Source organism: Prinia subflava, chromosome W (assembly GCF_021018805.1).
Source record: "Prinia subflava isolate CZ2003 ecotype Zambia chromosome W, Cam_Psub_1.2, whole genome shotgun sequence".
NCBI lineage: Eukaryota > Metazoa > Chordata > Aves > Passeriformes > Cisticolidae > Prinia > Prinia subflava.
The window spans coordinates 4093726-4117470 of NC_086282.1; the positions used below are offsets into that span (position 1 = coordinate 4093726).

The 23745-nt window shown below is 39.5% G+C and overlaps 1 pseudogene; it reads right to left on the bottom strand.

Annotated features, from left to right (window-relative positions):
* Nucleotides 1-6953: 6953 nt before the first annotated feature.
* LOC134563437 (transmembrane protease serine 11E-like) overlaps nt 6954-23745 on the bottom strand; it is a 64794-nt pseudogene continuing 48002 nt past the window's right edge.

The following is a 23745-nucleotide window of genomic DNA, read 5'->3' on the forward strand; positions in this document are numbered from 1 at the left end:
AGCTCCCATATAGAGACCCTGGGTTCACCACGGTACACAAGGAAAAAAAAAAAAAAAGGCAAGCTTTTTGTTTATCTTGACTGAGGTTTGGGGAACTTGTAAGGGCAAGATGACCCAAGTTTTCTGCTCTTTGTGAGCATCCAGTACATTATTTTGGCATTTCTTTTAACAGAATTCTAGCAACCCTCAAGATTTACACCTCAGTCCAAGAGCGCACACAGCCTTTGTACTTAATTAGTAACAAAGATTAAGAGCAGCTGGACAACACTGTGCTTGTTCAAACTTGGGCTGTGCTTTGGCAGGATCAGGGTGAAAGTTCTTGTCTGCTACACTGCTGTTTACACTTGCAGAAATAATTGGAGAAGATGTGGGCAAATTTTGGAGAACCACTAGAGGCCACTCAAAGTCTGGGATGCTGAACTCAGAGATGGGATAATCAGAGAAAGCTGTTCAGGATGTCGACTGCAACTCTTACCAGAAAAGGAATTGATGCTAAGGCTGGTATTTGCTTTGTAGCTTTTTCACATAATGCATAAAAATCAGAACATGGAAGAATTATTTTCATTATTTCAACACAGTAATTTCAAAGAGCAGTGCATGTATCTAATGAACGGAATTAACAGGACTCCCAGTGACAAGCAGGGTGGGGGGAAGATGAAGAAGAGTTAAAATATACCAAAAAAAGTCAGCTTTCGTTTTGTCACCTGCATAACTATTACTCTTGTTGGTGATTTTTACCATTATTTTTGTGGTTTCTTTCCTTAAAAATTAACTTTTTTTTTTTCTGAGGTTAACCTAACCATTCCTTTTTTCAAGCATGTACCCATCAAATTATGAGAAATAATAATAATTTTTAAAAATCTGCTACCTACCATCTTTGTGTCCAGGTCATTACATTTTTCAAGACCCAGTTCACTTTGATAGAGTCATCTCACATGAAACAGATTTTGCATAGTCACAGCAAATACTGACAAGCCTTTTGCCTACGTGGAGAATTAGCAACATCCTGTTAATTCTCACATAACCCTTTAACAGTAACCAGGCAAACACTAACCATAGGTGAAACCATGAATATGGGCCTCCTAAGATGAAATGCCATAAAGAAAGAGACAGATTCTGTTTACCTCAGAAGCCAAAGAAACAAGTTCCCAAATGCATCAATTAGCAAGTGTACTCAGGAACTCTCTAGGCTGATGGTACCAAATAAAAGAACATAGAGGTTTTCCCCTACCTTTCTAAGACTGCAAAATTTGAAACATCTGGAGTCATTTGACTTTTCTTTTTCCCCATAGTCTTCTTCTTAAAAAGTATATATGACATTAAAATCTTAGTAAATTTGGTTAAATAAATTAATTTTAAAGGAAATCCCAGCTCCATATTTGCATCATGTTAAAGTCAGCTATAGCTTTTGAGGTAGGAAGCAGAGCTGTCAGTTTACAGACTTAATGAAGCAATGAGTGGGATGAGGCTGTGACCAGGAGAACATCACCACTGCCAGACTTGAGCCTATTCATGTCCCAAATCTCTGCAATTTCAGTTTATGTGCACCACTGTAGATTCATTCTGCATCCAGGTATTGAATGCATCTTAAGAGCCAGAATTTCCAAAGGGAGCTTAAGTTGAAATAGCTGTAAATCTCCTTTCCATTTGCTGGAAAAATCCAACCCACTTGGGTATTTTTGGTCTTTAATTTCCTGGTTTACAGGTGCAATTTCACATTCTTACTGGGGCCTTGATAGTGGAGATTTGGGGACGTACATTTGTTTCCCTGATTGATTTAGTCAATTAGCAAATTAGCAGGCAAAAGTCTTGTAGTTTTTTTTTCCCTAAAAATGTGTTATTTGAAAATGTTAAGGCAAATGCAGTTCAGTTTAGCACACAGGGCAGTCTAGAAGTTACCATAAATCCACATCAACATCTTTCAGTGGGTTTCCAAACATTCTGCCATAGGCTATGGCTTGCCCTCAGCTCTTGCAGGAGCAAGGTACTGACTGGCAAGGCTTTGTCTCCTCTTTTTGGCAACCCATGCAGTGTAGGAATGTTTTGATGGCATATTTAAAAGGACTCCAGCTTCCCAGCAGGGTGGGCCAAAGGATCTTGCCACTTAAAGCTGCTCTAGCAAGTGACACCTTCCTGGAAACCATGTTAATAATGTTGATAAATCCAGATAAACAAGGGCACCAATTACCTAAGTGTCCTAGGTTACAATGTAAGATGCGCCCAAACTATGTCTTCTCCATCTTCACGAGCTGTTGAAACTAGATGAGCAGTGTTTCCCTTGTCCCCTCCCTCTGGACTATCTTCTGTTAAAGGGCCATCAATGCCTTGCCCCATGACTCATAGGTAACTCCCTCTGAGAGATATCTCTGTTTAATGGGCAATCAAAGACCCACTGCATGACTCATAGAATATCAGCCCATTGTGAGATGCTCCACCCAGGGGGAGAAGCCAAGCATTCCCACCTGGATATAATCTGGGATTTGGGACAGCACAGTTGGCCTTACCCACTGAATTCCCAGAGGACAAGAGCTACCAGACCTTTCTACAGGATCACTGCTTCAACAAGACTGTTTCATCTGTACTGCTACCACCACCCTAACTAACAGGGTGTCAGGTTGTATTCTGACTGTCAGTGGTATTTTGTGCTATTGCTTTTATTTTATTTTATTTTAATTTAATTTTATTTTATTTTATTTTATTTTATTTTATTTTATTTTATTTTATTTTATTTTATTTTATTTTATTTTATTTTTTATTTTATTTAATGTTTATTTTATTTAATTTTTATTATTTAATTTTTATTATTTAATTTTTATTTAATTTTTATTTAATTTTATTTTAATTTGTTTTATTTTCTCTCTCTCCTATTAAATTGTATTTCTGACTTGGAGTCTCTCACTGGTTTTGCTTTCAAACCAGCACACTAAGCTGATTTCACACTGAGATGTGTATGGATGCATTTCCAAAAGCAAGAGCCAGCTTTTCCATGCCTGTGAATCTGTATCTGTCCTGGGGTGACGTTATGATGTTTGTATCCCCAATTGTCTGTTGGGTTTGTGCTGGATATTGCATTCTGTGCCATTAAGATTGGGTGTGGGAGTGGGGGTGTGAGAAGCACGCAGTTTGTTTTCAAAGACTGTACTCCGACTCCGTCCTCCACATTCTGGCCTGGAGTGTTGTCTGCTACATGTACAGTGGTGGCAGGCATGGAGAGGTTTTTTTTTTCCTTTTTTGTTAGTTAGTTTAGGTAGCTGAGGAAGAAAAGCTTTGCTGGACTGCTTTTCTTTGCTTTTCCTAGAACTGTTTGAACCTGCTCTGGACTGGAAACCCAGGGGAGCACTGGGGGCTTGCATCCGGGACCCACCAGGGCCTACCCTGCGCAGCAGCTTTTTGCAGCTCCAGAGGGACTGAGAACAGAGTGACCACCTACAGGAGAGACCTTTTCTGAATTTGTCATCTGGTATCGTTCAGTTTATTGTGCTAGGGAGTGATCGGCCTATCAATAAACAGATTTCTTCCCACTTCTCTCAGAGGAAGTCTTTCCCAAACCAGTTGTGGGAGGGGCCACGTGGGTTTGCTTTCTGAGGTGGGGACAGAGGGCCCCTTTGGAGGTTTTTCTCCCAAATTTGCCTTAAACCAAGACAGCATCACAGGCTGCAAGTTGCCAGATAAACATTCATTGGGTTAAATAATGACTTTTGGCTCTCAGCTCATCTAATTTGTTGACAGGAATAGCAGATACAGAATGGGATTTTCTACATGCTTTACTTACATAAGGAATCCTGATGACAGACTGATGTCATTCAACCAGACCTCCTTCACATGATTAGGCCTTGTGCAATCAGCCTCTTCTTTCTTTCCTACTTCAGCTCCAAGCTGAAAATTAGCATTGGGAAAGCCCCAGACAACTCAATTTGAATAACCAGAGGTTTGGAACATGTTTCTTGATGCTTAAATCTACCTGGGCAAATCTCAGGAGAATTGGTACCAGCTGCATAGAGCTCCTCATAGCCAGTTTGCAGGGATGCAACATCATACACAGGTTTTTTCACAGGGGGAGAAGCAAGGTGGTGATTTCTTGAATGAAGCTTCAGATCCATTCTCCAATTTGCATAGAACTATCTTAACTCAAATTCACCTTTGAGTATTTTAGAAAAGCATGTCTTACCTTGTCTTCACTGAAACACCTGTAAAGTTCAACCACTGTTAATAACAAAACAACTCCTAGGACAGGGAATGGACAGAAAGCTGTAGTTTTAGCATAGTTTTATATAAAATAAGGAAGATTAGTCTATATTGTATCATATTCAAATTTTAGCTTGATTATTATTATGCAAAGAAAACAGACAGAAAAAGATCAGTTGTTTTTAAATACATTTGATGTTATGAAACATATTGTCTTTATTTTGTTTAAATCCTCACCAAATCTTAACATCAACAAAAATAAAAGGCTTTTAAAAACCTTTTCTTTATTCACACAGTAGCCTCGTTGTTTTACTCTAAGGCAAAAAACAAACAGTCATCATAAATAAAACACTGACATGGAATATAAGACCAACCCAGGCCAGAGAGTTTGCTAAAATGTTTATGAAAAGTGCATCTGGCTGGCTCAGGACTCCCCGAGTAAAGTAGACATTCTCTCACACACCTCTTGGCTATTTAGCCACTCATGAGAAAATCTGAAATATCTGCCTTTCTCTTTTTAAAGGTACTGCATTTACATGTCACTTGGTGTGTGAGGTAGGAACCAGTTTCTAGGGGCTGTATCTGGGCCTCACCTCCTTATTGTTGCCCCTCCATTTGCTATGCAAAAAGAGATTTAAGTGCAAAACAAAGCTTTAGCTGTCTATGAAAGTGAACTACTGTTTATTTTCAGTCACAATTTGTCAGCTGATTGTAAAGGACACTTCTCATTATTTTCACCTTCAAAGCAATAAGAGGCACAAAAAACTAGATGTAACATTTTTTTTGGTTTTTTTTTTTTTCCCCAAAGGATGCCTTTGAAAAAAGGGGACTTGAGCACTAGAAGAAAACATCGTGTTCAGGTTATCTAATTCAAAGCTCCATGAAGTTTCTGTTTTGTAACTGAACCCAGCCTGGACTAAATTCTTAATTGAAAAATAGCAGCAACTCAAAAGTGCAGAAATTACAAACTTCATCAATAAATTAAGGAAATTGATATGCTGCATCTAACTATCCTCCTAACTGTCCCAATATCCTTCTATTTTTATAATGACAATGACATGGAAAATCAGAATAAAGGTATTACTATTTTGAAACTGAAACTAATCTAAAATCTTCAGTAGATTTCTTTCTGAAATAAGGCAACTTGTGTTTTTACCACAATTCAAAAGATATACAGAATGACTGGAAGTAGCCCAATAACAAGACAACCCCTCCTACACCACCAAGCCTTAAACACAGGTTTTTCCATTCATACGTAGACTTGTAATTCAGGGTGTGATTTTTCAAGTAATGCCAAATATCTCATTCCCAGGGATGCTGATTATTGGAGAGCTTACACAGTAGGCTGAGGAGAGATCCAGTCCTGAGCATAGGGGAGGCAGGATGCTTCAGCAGAATTTTGAGCTGTAGTAGGTGCAGCTGTGGGACTTGCAGTTTCATTCATGTCTTGTACAGACTCCTGTGAGTCCTACATTCAGAGCCTAAGCAGTCCAGTGGCCATTTGAAGACTACAGGTGACAGTACTAGGGTGACATTTTGGATCCCCATATTGAAGGCCTTGGCTCTAGAGGACCCCCTTCCACCAGCAATCCATGAGAGGTTGTGCACAAAGGTAGGAAAAGTGCTTAATCAATGTGTAAGGATTGCATTTACTCTGAAGTTCTTATTGGGACTGTTCTTTATTATGAAATTACTCTTCATCCTCATAAGACATTCATATTCAAGATCATATTAATTCATGGCAGAGATTAATCCATCAGTGAAGTATCAGTAATCACTTTCTTTGCAGTGAGATGGTTTCCACTGGCTGGCATGCCCTTGGAAAAGCATGCTGTTTCTTGACCAAAAAAGGTAGTTCCAAGTTCATTTGTGGCGAATATTTATTTTTCCTTTAGAACAAGTTTAAATGCCATATTTCTTTCTAGGGAAATTGTTCATGGGGGCAATTTTTTTTTAAAGAAAACAGTTTGGGTAGAGCTTGTGTTTCTGCATCTTAAGCATACTGTGTGTTGAACAGAGTAGATCTAGAATACAACAAGTACATAGGTAGCAGCACATTGTTGTGATGAAACACTTCCACAATAGCAACTTCAAGCAACTTGAACTTCAAAAAATCCACAAAAACATTCCTGTTTAAAATGTGCTTTGCAATAAGACCATCAAGCTTTTCTCTTTCCCCTTCCAACCTACTGCAAGCACAGAAATCTTACTTTTCCTTTGCTAGGAACTAACCTCAATCCTGCTGATCCACTTTTAGTTACCAAGGCCACAGAGCAAGGTGAGCATCCAGGTTCTCAGTTGGAGTCAGTGCAGATGATAGTCTCTAGCAAGAATAATCATCAAGGGTCCACTTTGCTAGAAACACAGCTGTGACAGCATTTGCTTCACTGGAGGAGGAAGATTCAGCTGCAGACCTTGCCCATGGCTGAAGAAAAATTTTTCTTTTTCTTTTTCCCCTGGAAAATGTTTGCATTTATAAAGCAGGTAAATTGGTAGCTTTAAAACATAATTTTAATGATGTCAGTTCATAATTTCTGGTAAAGGAGAAAGTTTCACAGCTCAAAGATGAGGCAGACAATTTCATACATTTAGCATGCATTCAGAAGGGGTTAGGATCTCTGACAGCAAAGATAGCGCTTGCTGTGGACTAAGGTTGCTTCAACCAAAATTACATAGGAATATATATACTAAAAAATAGCCTTTCAGAATTACAGACAAATATGAGTTACATGTAGTCTATGTAGTTAAATCCATTTTTTACTTTGGAATTAGATGCCTGTTTTTGTGGTAATCCAGTCACGGAAATAAGTCACTCGTGTGTAAACTCCAGGTTTACTTGGCTTGGCACATTCATCTCCCCAGCTCACTATTCCCACGAGGTACCACATCAGTCTAGAGTCTGGAGTAACCAGTGGTCCCCCAGAGTCCCCCTAGAAAAGAGGGGGAGGAAAAATATTTAATTGATCAGAAGAGAAAATAAAATTTTCTTCATAGACAAGAGGGTCTATCCTATAAGAGAAGTTGACAAGCAGTATTTCAAGAGCAGCCATTTGTGCAGAATCCAGGCTGTTTCTGAAACTTGAGTCAGAAGTCTCTGGCATTTTCCTGTTTGCCAGGGCACCTCCTGACCTCTGTTTTGGTAAAATACCTAACAAAAAGCTTCTGTTCTGTAATACACTACTTCCCACCTGCCTTCTTTCTCGTACAGAGTACAGGAACACCAGTATAGGCAGCAATCTAAGACAGCAGGAACCTTTTTTTTGACAGGTTTTAATAGTAATTGCTATTCTTAAAATAAATAATTTTAGTCACTTTCAGCAATAATGTTTCAAAAAGGAGCTTAGAGCTCCTTTTTGCTTGGAGCTTTCATCAAGAACTTGGTCTTCTAGTTAGATGATATCTCCATAAGGTATTATTCACTTTCCAAGGCTCAATTCTGATACTGTTAATAGCCTGACATGGTAATATTAGTTAAACTGGAAATCTTACAGACTGAGAGGCAATCCTCACACAACAGACCAAATTCCCCAACTTTCAACAAAATTATTTACTGAACTCAACAGCAGTTGCACTCTTCTGCTTAGGTCTTTTCAGTGCTGAGCCAGGAACAGAGGAATGAGCTTCCCAAGTTTATTCTGCAGGGAGTTTGTCTTTGGGCAAAAATCTGCAGGACTGGGATTAAGGGAAGAGTCTGTATTGAACCAGCACTTTAAGAGTACAGTCTTTAAAAATAACATAAATAGAAATTATGTTTTTAAAAGTTATCACTATGGAAATATTTTTCTTTGAACATAAGCATTTCCTTGCTACATTTGCAAACCTGCAGCATGGATGTTTCCTTCTCATTCTTTTACACCTACCTTCCTTATAGTTATCTTGGTTTCAGACAGTTTTCCTTTCACTAAGCCAAGTCTGTTACCAAAGATCACATTGTAACAGATCTGTTTTGATATGATCCACTCCAGAATTTAATCTCAGTGAGTGACAGTGCATTTTTGCTGGTAACTTATCATTCTTAACCTTCTTCCTTCTTAGCTCTACAGATATCTGGTGTTAGCTACTTGAGACATTTAATTTTTAGCTCATAATTAGTATAACAGCATTTAGTACTAAATAATGTGTACTAAATGCTATTTCACTTTACAATTAAATTGCTGTTTGAATGGAGCCTATTTAAAGGACTAATACACTGTTCATTAAGATTTGGTCAACCAGATACTGCAGTCAGCATTAAAATAGTTTTCCTTTCTAATTTTCAGCTACAATTACCTGACAAGCATCTACTCCTCCTTCCAAGTATCCTGCACACAACATCCTGGGTGTTATGTCCCCATCATACACTTCTTCTCTGTTGCAAGTGTCTGAGTCAATAAGTTTCACTGTTGCCTCCTGAAGAGCATTTGTGGCTGGACCTGAGAGAAAATACAATTTGGGCTTTTATCAACAAAATTACTTTGGAGTAGTTAATATACAGTAAGAGTGTTTAATGTCTTCTTATAGAGGACCAGCTTGACTTGGTTTATTGTGGAGGTTTTGCTTGTTGATCTGCCTAGATCAGACCCTTAAGGGGAGCATACAGAGAACCACAGACTCACTTAGGAACTGTATCATTGAGACTGAAGTAATGATGGCATGTTACATAGTGCCATAAGTGTAAAGCCATATATTTTACACATGTTCCATATAACACAAATTCCATGTTCCATGGAACACAAATTACCTAGCAATTTGAGCAGATGACATAAAATGAAGACATCTTGATTCCATTGCTAAATCTACTCTTAGTGTGGTCTGGTAAGAGTGTGAGCTTGAGTAATTCACAGCTCACTCTGCACCTTTATCTGAAAGCTCACAGAGTTATCTGTAGCTTCTGATTAGTGCAGGCAAAATAGTTTTTAGGTGCTATATAAACACGTGCATGGCTGAACTACCTGTCTTAGGAATTTACAATATGAAATGGAAAGGCTGGAAAGGCTGGAAAAACAGAAGAGTTTTTTTTTCTACAGTGGACTGTAGTTCTGTCTTTATCCACTCTAGTTTTAGAACAATAAATTGATGCCTACAACTAAACAAACCTACTGCAAACATTAGGCTTGCTGTCATATCACATGTGGCTACAGAAGTGATATCAGTTCACCCAGAGCCGCTGTTTATGGACCATACAGGTCACCTAGCAGACTCAGGACTCACCATCATTGGTGAGAGCTCCCCAGCCTGTGATGACAGCATAAATATTGTAGGGAAAAGTCTGAGATGGCTCTGGCAGACAGACACGGTGTATGCTGTTCGTGAACTCAACTCGTGTAGAGAGCTGCACAAGTCATAGTCATGTTCTGGGTAGAGGTACTTCTCATGGATAATAATTGTCTTGACTGATCGCTTCAAGCTTGGTGGCTTCAAAAGAGCTCCAAAAGTAGCAGTCCACTTCTGAGGGTGAGTCATGCTGAAAAAGGTAAGAGTGCTGTAAGTATTTTGCTGTAAATATGTGTTTAGGACTTTAAATTTGCAGAGCACCTTTACTGTAAAACTTCAAACCAGCTCCCTACTAGACAGTTGGGGCATCCATCACTTTCTATAACAGAACTGTGGGCTGCTTCTAGATGAGGGCACTCCTGCATTCCCTCCTCAGCCATGGTCTTGTACTCCTCCCCTTCTCCTTGTCCCTGATCTAACCATTGTGTGGCTATAGGGTGTCATCAAATCCAAAAGCTCTTCTGCTGTAAACTTTTCATTTCCCTTACTCTTTTTCCACATTGATAATCTGTTCAATCAACTGTTCCATCTTAAAATACCTTGCAGTGTGGGCCCGATTTTCTGAAGCCTGAGAATTGCTGGCTTTCCCAAGGGAGAGTTTTCAGCAGTTTCTCCTTTCTCAGGCAGCTTTGTGTAAACACTTTTTCTTCCCATAACATTTCTGGGTAAACAATATTCTTTTCCCATAACAGCCTCTCTCCCAGGTGTTGTTTGTGTTACTTAACCAATGGAGAGAGGTGTCCATCCTGTAGACCAATGGCATGTCTTTTTATCAGAGCAAGCTATAAAAAGACGGAAAGGAATTGCAATAAAGTTTTTAGCCTTCTGATGTTTTCTACCTGCTGAAGTCAAGCATCTTTATTTTCATGTCTAATTGCGACACTTGCAGCTTCACAATTGCCACGCTTTAAACAAAAAATGCTGGGAGTGCATGGCTGAACAGAGGGACAGGAATATGAGGTGGTAACTGCTGGTAGCAGTCTGCAGTGGCTCATTGTAACACAAAGGCATACGTTCAAGAAATGTATAACAGGAAACAAATACTCCACCATTTCACTCACCTTACCCTTTCTGCACTTCTTTGGTCAGTACGCCAAGTGACTATTGACTTTCACTCATAAAATTGCCAGTTCTGCTCCCGAGGGCCAGTCTTTAATTTGTCATTGAAACATCCAGCTGATGGGCCTACTTAACCCCGACTTTTCCAAAATTATTTCTCTGGGAAAGAGTCAGGGGTGTGGTGCAAATCTGGAAAGCCGCACAACTTGATACAGAAGAGGCACATTCTGCTGCAGATTCTAAGATGGCAACTTACTCTCTGAAGCAGTGAGCTGCAGATACCAGCCACGTGTTGCTGATGAGTGTTGCACCACAGCGATGGATGTTATTGTACTGTAAACTGGCCTGCCACGGCCAATCCCTGGTCTCTGCAGAAGACAATCCACCAACAATGCGCAGCGATGAGGATTTTGCCATCGACTTGACTGATCTATTCTGCCGTAACCCACAGACTGTCAGAAAGGACAAAGAGAGTATAAGCTATTCTTCTGTTTAGTAAATACTGCAAATGGCTGTGGGAAACGTATGTAAAATTACACACCACTTATGTTCTGTAAAAATGTATTTGCATCAACAAGAAAACATACCTTTCACCAGCCCTCCCAAATCAGAGCTCCTCATGCACAACCCATGTGTTAGAAGCCTGAATGAACAACTGACTACCATGGAAAGTCATGATGGTCAAACACTCAGGCTTTGCTCTGTAAGCAGCCCGACTCAGGAATCAAAATTTTCACCATACATCCAAGACAATTCCCAGAGGCATTCCCAACTTTAATGTCCCAGGTAATTTCTCATTAAGATAAAATATGAAAAAGGCAAAACCTAAAATGGGAATGATCCAAGTCATGGGTTTTCACCATGCATGCATGCAGATTACACCAGCAAGATGTCACTTGGAGACAGGCAACTGATCACTGCAGTCTGCAAGTGGACCTGGGGAGGCACTTCAAGCAAAGAGCATCACACTACTTCAACCAGAGATGACAAAAGGCATGGATACCTCCAGCATGGTATGCATCCATGACACAGAATAAGCATTTTTATCCAAACCCAGAGAGAAATCGAAATATCCATAGTTTCAGCTATTAAACTCAGGATATTCAGGAGCAGCTGAAGCTCCTGCATAGCTTTAGAAACTTCCTCAATGAACAGACCTACTTCAGCCATCTTCTTCCATCCAAACAGCATCAAATCCATCCTACCTGGACCAAGACCCACTAGTTTTCATCCAGGTCCCAATTTCAGCTAGATATTAGGAAAGTTGACACACAGGACTATCCCAATTCATTGAAAAAGAGACAGAGATGAAAATTATTTGCATAGTGACCACACAATCCAAACCATTACTGCACAGCTCATCTCCCAGACATTGACCTGGGAGAGGGCCAAAGCAGAACTCATTAATTCGTCACTGAGGAGCTGGCAGCCCCAGGGCCCTTGAAGTCCTCAGAAGTGAAAAACTGGAGCCACAGAGAGTGTTATCTCATCCCTTTTCTGCTGGGATCTGCACAACATTATGTTAACAGTACTTCATGGTCAAAAGTGGCAGGAATACCACAGCAGACAAAGCTGTTCATAAATTTAAAAAAAGAAAGAAAAGTTACACCACATGAAAAAGTTCATGGGCTCAATGCGGTCTGCCCTCTTCTGAGATTTAAAACCACACTGAAGGAAAACAGTGAAATCTAAATCTACCTGTCCAAAAGTTTTGTGTAAAAGACAAACTTCAGAATATACCGTAGTTCATAAGACTGTCTAAACTAACATTTTCCCTCCTGAAAGCTCTTTGTAATCCTCAGTAAATGGTCCTAAAACTGTACAATCCTATCAACCACCTGAGCAGTCAATGTTCAAAACACAGGGAAAAAATAACCCAGTTCCATCAGTGCCCCAGAACACCAGCACCTACATCAGACCCAAAAAGTGATGTAATTTAATCTTCCATTGTTTAACAAGTTATTGCTAAGGAACTCATCAAACCTTCTCAGAGTTAAAAGAAACACAACTTGTAAGCAAAGATAGCTTTTACGACTATTTTATCTCCAAGCAAGCTGACTTCTTTCTCTGAAAACTTAAAAAACATCTCTACAAAACAAGGTATCTCTATTTAACCCCTAGAGCAATGCTTTGAGAAAAGCAGTCACATTTCCATATATTTCCATGAGGAACAATTTTGTGCTGTCAGCCATTCCAAATTCCAGAACATCTTGATTTTAATCACAGGCTGATGTAACTTCTATACATTTCCTTGTGCTACCTTTCTCCTTTAAATGCATGCTAAAGAAAATTACATAGTCCAAATTTCTGAGAGTACAAGGTCACATTCATTAGACAGAAGGATGAGAAAAGGCTCTTAAAGGCCAGGAAAAGTGCTCAGGGACTCTTAATGCTAATTTTAAAAGATGGAGATGAGATTTCTGATGTTTAAAAAAGGCCTCACTTACTATCATTGAAGATAGCTTCTGCTCTTATTGGCTCCACATCTGAAAGAAAAAACAGTCAGGGTAAGGCCAGGCCAGCACAGACAAGGTTCCCCATCCTCAGGGTCATCCCCCTGACAGCTATTTGAGTACAGGGTAGCTCGTATATGATCGTGTTCATGTGCTGGCTGTTGCCCTCCTCTGCAGTCAGTATTGTCTGAGGACCAGGCACTCATTGTGCCCATCCTGCTGGCTCCCAGTGTTTCTGAAGGGGAGTACAGACAGAACAATTCTTGTTTTACTCAAGATCTACAATTTTGTTGGGGAGACATTTTTATGGTAGAAATTTTTGAAGCTCCTCTTTTTTTGCAGAAAAAAATTATCAACAGTTCACATATTACACCCAAGAGAGGGCCAGAGGAGATCTGGTACTCTGTCTGTGCCCTCTTCAAGATCAGAAGGCACTCAGCTTCTAATAGCAGTGGCTCACTCTCCTTTCTCCTACCTTATTGGTACACTATTAATATTAAAATATATATTTCATAGCAATTTGCATGGCACAGCAGGTTCTAACAATACATTCCCTCCTTTAACATGCATGCTGTATGTTTACTGAAAATATCTCATGCTCATGCTGACAATAACAAGCATTGGCTCAAGGTTTAAATCTATCCCTTTTCTTCCAGAATGCTGTTTTTCACTAGAGCTACCACTGTAGTTTCCAGCATTCAAAGCATTTTTTAAAATAATTTTTTTCTCTTAAATCACAATTTCAATACAGTTTTTTATTTATATAGTGATTCTATACTAGTGTCAACAACTTCATATTTTGTGTCTGGATAGGCTTTCTCAGCAGATCCCTATCCTTTATCTACTTTCTTCATTTCTCTTTGCTGCTACACAGAATATTATTCTGGTTTTGAGCCAAACCCAAGTCAGGAGGAGTCTCTTTTGAATGCAAAGGGCTCTGGCTCACACTTGTCACTTGTTGGGTTTGTATCATGTGTTTTGCTTGCAGGCTTGACACTTCCTCAGGTATGCAGGGTGAATTGTCTGTTTGCAACCCACCAGTACCAGATGTGTGCTCACTCATTTCTTAATGTGACAGTAAGCAGATTATGATAGAAAAAAGGAAACAAGCAGGACTCCAGCACAGGTACAGCTTGTCTGCAGGGAAAGTTACAGACCAAAGGTAGTGCTAGGGCTGCCATGTGTGCATGCAACCACCGCTTTATTTTATAAGGATGGGAGAGGAGTTAAAACTGGACATTTATATAGCAACACAGTCTATTCACTATAGAGGGAACTGAAGTCTTATTCACTATAAACAGGAACTGTTCACATGATGAAGATGATTATGTTTCACTGGTGGGCAAGACACAACTTCCAAGGTCCTCTTACAAATAAAAATGCTCACTTGTACTTTCTCAATTCATATGAAAAAAAGGAGGAGAATGCTAAAAGGACACATACTTTTTTGCATTTCAGTAACACTAGTTGTATTCTGTGAATTTCCATGGATAATATGGTTGGTTGTCTCCTAGAACCCTTACATCAAAATGAAATACCACAAAGCAAAAGCTAGGTCAGCAGAGGGATTCAGCAGTGGCGTAAACATTACTGTTTGCTAAACTGTACTAAGGATTTGGCCCCTTCCCCTGTATATTTATATTAGCCAGAAGTGCTTTGAAAAATCTGGTCCTACTTGTTTCTTTCAGCTATGATGAACAACCAGTGTTTTCCTAGAAATTCATACAGCCTTCAGAACTAATTCATCATTTGAATCACACCAATACTTTATATCTGGAAACTGGTAAGAAACCAACAAATGTTCACAATGAAATAGGACCTTTTGCCTTTAAGTGCGATATTAACAACGTTTTTTAGCTTTTCTTTGGACGGAGAGACATTTACCTCATAATTCATAATTATAAAGCCTGCAGCCAATTATTATCACTTACATTATGCGGCAAAGCTCATCAAGAAGACAAAAGGAGCAACCAGCTTGTTCAAGTGACGTGCTGGAAGCAATTCAATTGGCATGTTTCCACTGCATTGCGTTTTGCTGTGAGTCACAGGTGCTCTGCAAGGCACCTGTCTATATCTCTGTTTGCCTTTTTATGAGGCACCTAGAAAAAAGTACAAACCTCACATGGGCAAAATTGTACCCATTGCTTCCAGTTGGATCAACATCTGTGTAATTGGAGAAACAAGCTTTCCACATGCACACTGCCAGTCTGTACAGCTTTGAATGTCAGCATATCTTGTATCACTACTACACAACTGCTGTACTCTCCTACTCATCCACTGCAGAAGGAAAAAGGCCAGTGATACCCTGTCAGCAAATTCAGTGCTGTATTCACTAGGGTAGGGTCCCAAACGCAGAGTACACACGTTTGGAAAACTGAAGGAACTGCCCCTATTTTCAGATAAGCTGAGCCCACAGTAGATCCCATTAAAAGCAGGGAGCACTTTGGGTTACATGATACCACTGAAAATCAGGTTGCTTACTGGTTTACCTTGCTAGGGGCTTGCCTTCATTTGTTACCAGCTTCACATTTTGGCCTCTTCAAGAGCACAGATGTTCATATTGTGCCAGCCAATGTGTTGCAAGCCCTGCCTTGAAGCAATCACTTGTAAGGCACAAGAGACAATTTTGCTGCCCTGCTCATTTACTATTTGCCCTAGTTGTTTGCACTACCAAGAAAAAGCATCAATTAGTAACAATTAAAGTGTTATATTTTGTCCCAACCGCATATGGCTTCAAAAGTAGTTGCTTGTGCCACATTTAGGAAAGCAGTGTTCAAGCTTCTACTGTAAACAAGTTTGACTTGAACCTGCATTGAATAGCTGTAAAATGGAGCTTGCTAATTAATTCAGTCTTGCTTAACTTTAATGAGAAAAATGAATGTTTAAATTAAAGTCGCAGCAATCTATTGAAATGCAGCTTAGGGATTCCATCTCTCAGAAGAGGGCTCTGTTCTCCAACTGGACAAGCAGTTTTGTTAATACAGTTATTTTACATATTTATTAAACAAAATAACTCTAAAACACGCTTAGATTCATAATTTCTGATTAACTTGCATTTACTATTTAAGGTTAATAAATTTTCAGTAAAGAACTTTTTTACTCCTCAACATATGTGTTTGAGCAAACATGGAAGGAAATGCTCATAGTTAACTGCAGAGTGAATGGGACATCTTATCTGTGAGGGGTTCAGAGGTTCCTGTGGAAAAATGTGCTCCATTTGCTACATCTCTAAATAGTATCAGTGTCACTGCATCAGAGGAATCAGTTGTGTCCACTGCCTCATTTCATTTTATCCACAGAGTTCAGTGTTTATGTTAAAAGGAAAAGACCAGACAGAACTCCGTGACATAAGTGTATCAGATATTATCTTGACATAGTGCAAACAAGGCAAGTAAATGAATTATTAGGACATTATGCATTTTCAGCATAGAAGGGGCCAGAGATGGCTGCAAAATTCAAGATGATAAATGCTTTAAAAATCTGATGTAGTTTTACCCAATTACATAACTTTTCACAGGTGTTGATTCATAAAAGAAACTTGAATTTCTTTATAGGTTTCTACACCTATAGATTTTCTAGATGTGAAAACATAACTTCTAGTCTCAAAAGCAAACTGCATGTTCCATCCTATACTATATCAAGTTCCCACATCTTGTTTGTCTAAAATGTTTTTTCACACAGAGAAGGTAAGGTAGAGATTATCTTAAAAGGGATATGAATGGAGGAAAGGATTGTAAACAAAAATAAGAAAGAGTATGTGCTTCAATACTCATAACACATTATTGGAAATGCATTTGAAGCACAGCTTTGGGAAATGCACCAGGGAGCAGAGAAAACTTTTTTCCTACTTTCCTTTGCCACATTTTAATAACAATTTTCTTGGAAGGAGAGAGAATTACAAAATTCTCAGCTACATCTGAAACAGGGGCCTCACCCAGTGTTAGGTAGGGTAACAATTGTGCATACAGACAAAAAGAGGATCACTGGTGAGTTTCAGTAGGTCATCAAACTGGGCAGCTGAGAGGAATGTCACAGAGTGCATGTCCTGCAGTGTAGACAGAGGTGGGGATAATAGCTCTACTCTAATGCTCTTTAATTACAGTGAAGACCACAAAGGTCTGAAGTACTGGGGGAAATGGGAATGAGAGCAGTGAGCAGCAGATACAGTCATATTCCAAAAACTGCACCCAAAAGGAACTGCAGGAATTTCCTGAAAGATGGCAAAACATGAGCTTTTGGTTCAGCAGGAAAGGCATGCTCTTGTGTGGTTGCATAGTTCATACTTCCTAAAATGTCTCTCCACTAACATTCCAATATTCTCACTGCTCTCTCAATAGGAATTACCTCTCCAGATTTATACACCCTTGCAGAAGTAGCAAAACATGGCTTAGATACAGGTGATGCAATTCTCATTCCTTCAACAGAGTAGAGTAACCTGATAGAGACACAACTGCTTTGTGCCTCTATTTTCCCTGTCACCTAGCTGTTCCCTCCCTGCTGCTGCTCACTTCACCTGTTCTCACATCTATGACTCCCTCCATTGTCCCCCATCAACATCTTAATCCTGTCCATGAAGCAGACACAGGTTCATACCTCACAGCATGCTTCCAACTCCATCTGGTTGTCCTGCAGCCCAAGGAGGGATCTGCTATGTACCAGTTCTGTAGCAGGTATCCAAACAGATACAATTTCTAGCATTACTTTTCTTCCTGATCTCTAATCATGCCCCAGTTGCAATCAATGTCTTACTACAGTAAAGGCAGCCCAAATTGCTCTCAACCGCTGCAGGCAAAGCACGGAAAAACCAAGGTTTGAATGAGAAAATCAATTAAATTAATGTATCTGGGTCATGAGAAGTGAGGTCAAGATGACTTTCTGCTTAATTCCTTTATCACAAGCATATCTTTGCAAAATACTAATTTTAAAATACATTTCAGTCCCTCCCATTTCAATCATTCTCTCTAGACTCTTACTGAAATGTACCACCTCATGCCAAACTAGTGACCTCAAAGTGGAGGAATATCAGATCTCCACTGTTTCCCAATGTACAGATGCATGTTCAGTTCCACTCCCCAGAGATGCTGTTGTGGCTGATAAAGAGCAAATATCCAGACTGCTCCATACATTATTTGATATGGAACATTCCTCATCAACCCTGTCAGACACTCATCTGTATGACTCCCACAGAAAGCTCGATAAAGAAGTAAGAATCTGTCTGCCAGGTTCTGTACTTTGTAGTTGGTAAGGAGCTTTAGCAAGCCCCAGATTCCAGATAAATAGAAACAATAACAGTTGGCTTGTTGATCAAAACCAATTCATGACTCATTATTCATGGTCAAAACCTTTGGCTGTGCAACAGGTGGGAATACTTCCTACTCATTTTGAACAGTGCCAATGATCATGCAACCAGCTGCTTTCTGACGTTAGAAGTACATTCCCAAAAATACATTTTGGGATACTTCCAACCTACCTGACCAAGGGAAATAGTCTGGCAAGCTGCTCTATGCTTTACTTAATACGGATCCAGACTGTTAGGTGACTCTACTTCTAACCAAGAAACCCTCAGGAAAATAAATCAGCCTTGTAGGAGAGCTCTTTGTTGCCAGAACCATACAGAAGGCAAACTGCAACACCTTCTTTCAGTGCCAGTGGAAGAACAAGTCCTAACATGGGTGTTTCCAAGCCATCTGACACTTTGATATCTCACTTTGATTGCCCTTGCACTGCTCTTCAGGGAAGGTAGGGATTAGTTTGCTTAATTCTTCACTGAAAAATAGTTGGGCTTCTAGTGGGGTTTGTACACAAGTGCAGAGAATTCTATCAGTTCTTATTTTCTATCAAAATCAGAGGGAATGTCTGGATGTAAACCATCCTTGGCCAGGGGACTCTGATATCTAGGTAAAAAAGAAAGAAGGAGCTTCAGTAATAATACATTTGAAGGTATCCTGACAAAAATGTATTTTTGCAGTCATATGTAAAGAACATCTACAGTTTAGTGACAGACAAACCAGAGACAGTATTGTTGTTTTCCTTGAAGTTTTGCACATTTTATATTTTCTCATATATGTATGATCAAGCTTCTCTCTGTTTTAGAAAAAATAATCAACTAAGAAAATATCGTCAGTTTAGACTTTATCCCCTCTTTATTCCCAGTCCTCAGGAATGCAGAGGCAAAGCAAGTTCTACCCCTGGTCTGGCAGACTCCTTAGTGTTGTAGTGCTGCCCTGAACTGCAGCTTGAAGGTCCCAAGTGTAGCACCCAGTTTGGAGGAGTTTGTTGAAGCTGATTCTCAAGGCAAATACTTGTGAGTGAAGCACAAGTTGAGACATGGTGTTGAACAACAAGGTGATTATTTCAGGGAGGAAGATTTAAGGAGGTTCCCTTTATCAGACTCCCCCTAGCATGCAATATAAAGAAGTGCCTGACCTGGCTTTGTTCAACTAGTGAGCTATGCTTAGCTCAACTGAGCTATATTGTGGCCCCTAAATTAGAATCTTTTGATAAGGTGGTTACAAAGAACAGGTTAATTACTTTTTACAAACCATTATAAAAGTGTAATTCTGAAAATGCCTTAGGATGAATAAGGATTCCAGTTGGCAAAAAGGTCCAATGAAGCAAGATTTAGAAAGGTGCCTGCAGAGCATGGAAAAAATCTAGGGCTTCTTAGGTTTCCATGGTTTAAATACTAATGGTGGACAAGATATTTCAGGAGGGGAAAGAAAAGCAGAAAATGCAAAACCTAAATTCTTCTCTGGATCTCTAGGACCTGTTGAAAATTGTCACTTCTCCCTGGTGGGAGGAATAAGTTTTATAAATTGAGACCAGCATCTCCTCTAAAAGCACAGGAGCTCTCCATTCTGTACTCTTCTCCTGAGTCGACCTGAAATGGCAACAGAATTCAGGAGCTGGCCTAAGCTTCATACCACTGCTGAAATCCTATTAGCAAAGAAAGATCAAAAAAAATTTTTGGACAGCCTTTTATTGTTGTCTCTCAGAAATGCTGAGGTATCATTTATGTTCCTTTGTGTCACTCGTAGCACTTGCTCAATGCTAGTCCTGTAATGAGTAGCTGACCTGTGTAGTCAAAGTTTTATGGTTAGGCTGGGAGAGCCAAGAAAAGCAACACAAAGTTTGTCACACAACTTTGATAAAGTAATACAGATGCCATCTCTTACTAAGACTATATAATGAAAACATTGCAATTTAATTGTATTAGCCAATTTTTAATTAGCTATTAATGTATTACTGTAACAATCCTGGTGCAGTTCAAGGTCAACTGAAACAGTTTTGAGTCGCTTCCCACATTTACCAGATTGAATAAAAGCAGCTTGACTTGATAAGATCACAGTCCTTTTTTAACAATAATTTTTGTACTCTTTCCAATTTTATCCTTTATGTAAAGCATCAAATTAAACTGAAGATTCAAAATTCACTAACCCATGATCCAACTATGTAAACACAAAACAAAACTCTTTGAATCTCTCTGATGCCCACACACTATTTTTATTGGGGAGAGTTTACATGTGCACTTTGTTGAACAGGAACTACTGGCATATAAACAACACTGCAGGGAAATGGTGATTAGTTGCCCAGAGGGATGCCATCTATCATCCTGAGCCATTCCAAAGGGGAAGGCCGGTTGGCCCATCAAGAAACAATGGGGATGTGACAGCTCATATTTGAGTTTCATTGCATTACCACAATGCAAATATGTGCCCAGTTCAAGTACCAAGAGGAGGAACAAGAAGTTGCTTCTGCTCATTTCTGAGTGGGAGGAAGTCTGGATCCATCCAGCAGGGAATCTGGCCCAGGTTTCTTGTTCTCTAAATACAGCTGTCTAACCTCTGCAGATTTCTGCTGGTTCAAGTAATCTAGTGTGGAATAGCAAGCAGCAAGCACCCATCCTATTACTGTATTGTCACCCTTGCACTTAGGAGTAAGCAGTTCTGCAAGAACAAATGGAGCAAATATCTGTCCCTACCTATCAACCAGCAACTCATTCTTGAAATGTCTGACACCCAGAAAAATTGCTGACTATATATAACTGAAGCCAAGACAGAGACTAGATTCTAAGCCTGCACAAAAATTCTGTAGCAGAACTGAAGTGTAGAAGATAGTGAAGTTAATGTTCATATCCTGCAGATTCATATCCGCTTTGTGAAGAAGGGGATAGAATCCCTAGCCGAGAAGTCATGTAGATAAGAACATTATGCCTTTCTTTTCCTTTCCTCTGGGGAATTTGCAAGGATTTTGATCCTCCCCCCCAAATATTATTTTTTCAGTGCATTGGTTCTTTCCTATTGTCATCCAAGTATACTTCCTGCACTTTTAGGCTCCATGACAGTATCATAAAGTTGGTACTGCAGTTTGGAGGAAGGCTGAGGCTGTACTGTAAAACCACAAAGTAACTGCTCCCATTTATCCATATTTAAGATATTTTTTAAAGATTTAGGGGGAGTTGCCACTGATTTTGGTCTAACTTAAGGAGCACAAAAGACTGTCATTCCGACAGTAACACCAAAAGCTCTCATCAAAAGGGAAAAACCAAGTCCCATCAATCAGAAAAATGGAAAGAATTACTTTTAAAAGAAATGTAATATACTTACTTGAGATGGTAGAAGATCGGACATTTATTTGCAGAGGTCCTGTGTATTTTTTCAGGCCCCTCTGTAAGATCTTTCCAACTCTTTCCCACAATGTTTCTCTAGAATCCGTAGAGGAGAACCAGAATGTGAGCAAAGCCTCTGCCATCACACCATCAGTATCTGGGCTACAAACCAATGAAAGAGTCTTGTTACCTTCAGCCCATTTCTGCATTTCTTAGCTTTTATCTTAGCTTTTCTAGCAATGGCAATGTAACATAAAAGATTAGATACATTTTCAAACATTTGTGAGAAGGAATTTCCAAAAGAAATCTAAGAACACTGAATAGTCAAATGCATCATAGGCTAGAAGGTGGCATGATGCTTTCTGTGAACAAATGGCCAGACCAATTAATAGAGTTTGAAAAGCAGTCGCTGACTACATGCCTGAGACAGAAGAGAGGAAGGAATGAACTGATTTGATTGCAATGAAAAGCTGGATAAACAGCACTTCAGAAACTTGAGGAAGATGATTAATGGTATCTACACAAGACCTTTCCATGGCCCTGTACATACACAGAATAAAAATTTACAGTCACCCTCAAAAAGGTACTTTGGGCCTTTTTGGGAGATGGGGAGAGACCACACAACCTAATTCTACCACAGCAACCTCTCGGAGAATGTTCCTAATAACCTCATGTTGTGCAACAATAAATGAAACTTGGCAGCATACCCGCAGTCTATTTATTAAAGTCAAAGAGATGGATAACAAAAGGAGCCTTTAACACCTCATTGAAAAGTGCAAGCAGCATACACATTGAGACACACAATTCCACAGTTTTAATGTAAGAGGAAAGAAAAGGGAGAAAAGTCTTGTAACAGGTTGAATTCACCTGGTAGTAGTATTTCTTTTCCCTTAAAGCATCAGATACTGCAGTAGATGGAATGATAGACTACAAACATCAAACTGACTAATCTGACATAGTAAATCTTGCTCTGTACTTGCAGATGGCTTATCCCTGGTCATTACAAAGGTAAGAGCTTGCACCAGGAACCTTCTCTCTTGTGCCTCCTCCCACCTGAACCAAGAAGCAACAAGACACAAGCTACAACAGATGAAATCACAGTTAGTTCATTCAGGGTGAGAGCTAAAAGCAGGTTGCTCTATCTTTAGATAGGAAAGGAAAAGAGATCTCCTAGTTATATCTCACTGTCTTGGAAATTTGTAATTACATAAAGGAAAAATAGAAGACAGGCAGTTTATACAGAACTCACACAATCAGGCTTTGATCTTTGAAAGGAACACATACGAAATTGAAACAAACATTCCTGATATCATCAGTGAAGGGAAAGAAAAGGCCCTGTGTTTTAAGGACATCAAGGCATGCCAAGTGGTTCCTAGGTGAGCAGAAAGACACACTCCTTGCCTCAAGGATCTCATAATTGAGACTGAGAAGTCATATGTGAACTTTTCAACAGTCTGTTTTTTCCATTTGTTACAACTTCAGTGTGATTGCCACTTTGTTTATTTTCCAGATATTATCTGATCCAACTGTGGGTGTTGCTCTGCATTTCTGAGGTGTTCCCTCACCTCTCCCCCCACTCCTCTTCCTGTGCTATGCCACACTGAAATTACCATATCAACTCTTGCAAGCACACCACACCTTTCAAAACCCTCAGGTAAGTACTGCCCACCTTGATTCACTTATTATATAGCAGAGATCCAGAGCCAAAGACACCTAGTCAAGATTAGTAGTCTTTCTCAGTGAGCAGTGGGCATTATTATTAATGCATTGCTTATACTGAGCCAAAAGATACACACGGTCCTTTCCAAATAAATTCACAACCACGACCCTACTCAAAAGAACTTGCAGTCTGAGCCCTTGAAGAGGCATAAAGAATGTATATCTGAAAAAACGAAGAAGCTTTGGCGCATACAAATCTCGCATCCAACACAGCAAACATCACAAGTACCTCAGTCTGTCCTTGGGAACAAGAAGTAGTGAAAAATACCACCTATCCCTACATATTGGCCTCTCAGATCCCTAAATCACCCTGCCTATGCTTGCAACACTCTAGTCAGAACCAAAAATATCCTTAAAGCTACATTCCAATAATGACTTGTGTGTAACTGGGAATTAAGCTAAGGTAGAGGAAGAGGTAGGATGTCACAAACCATGTAAGAACAAGGAGAAACACATTCACAAGGATTA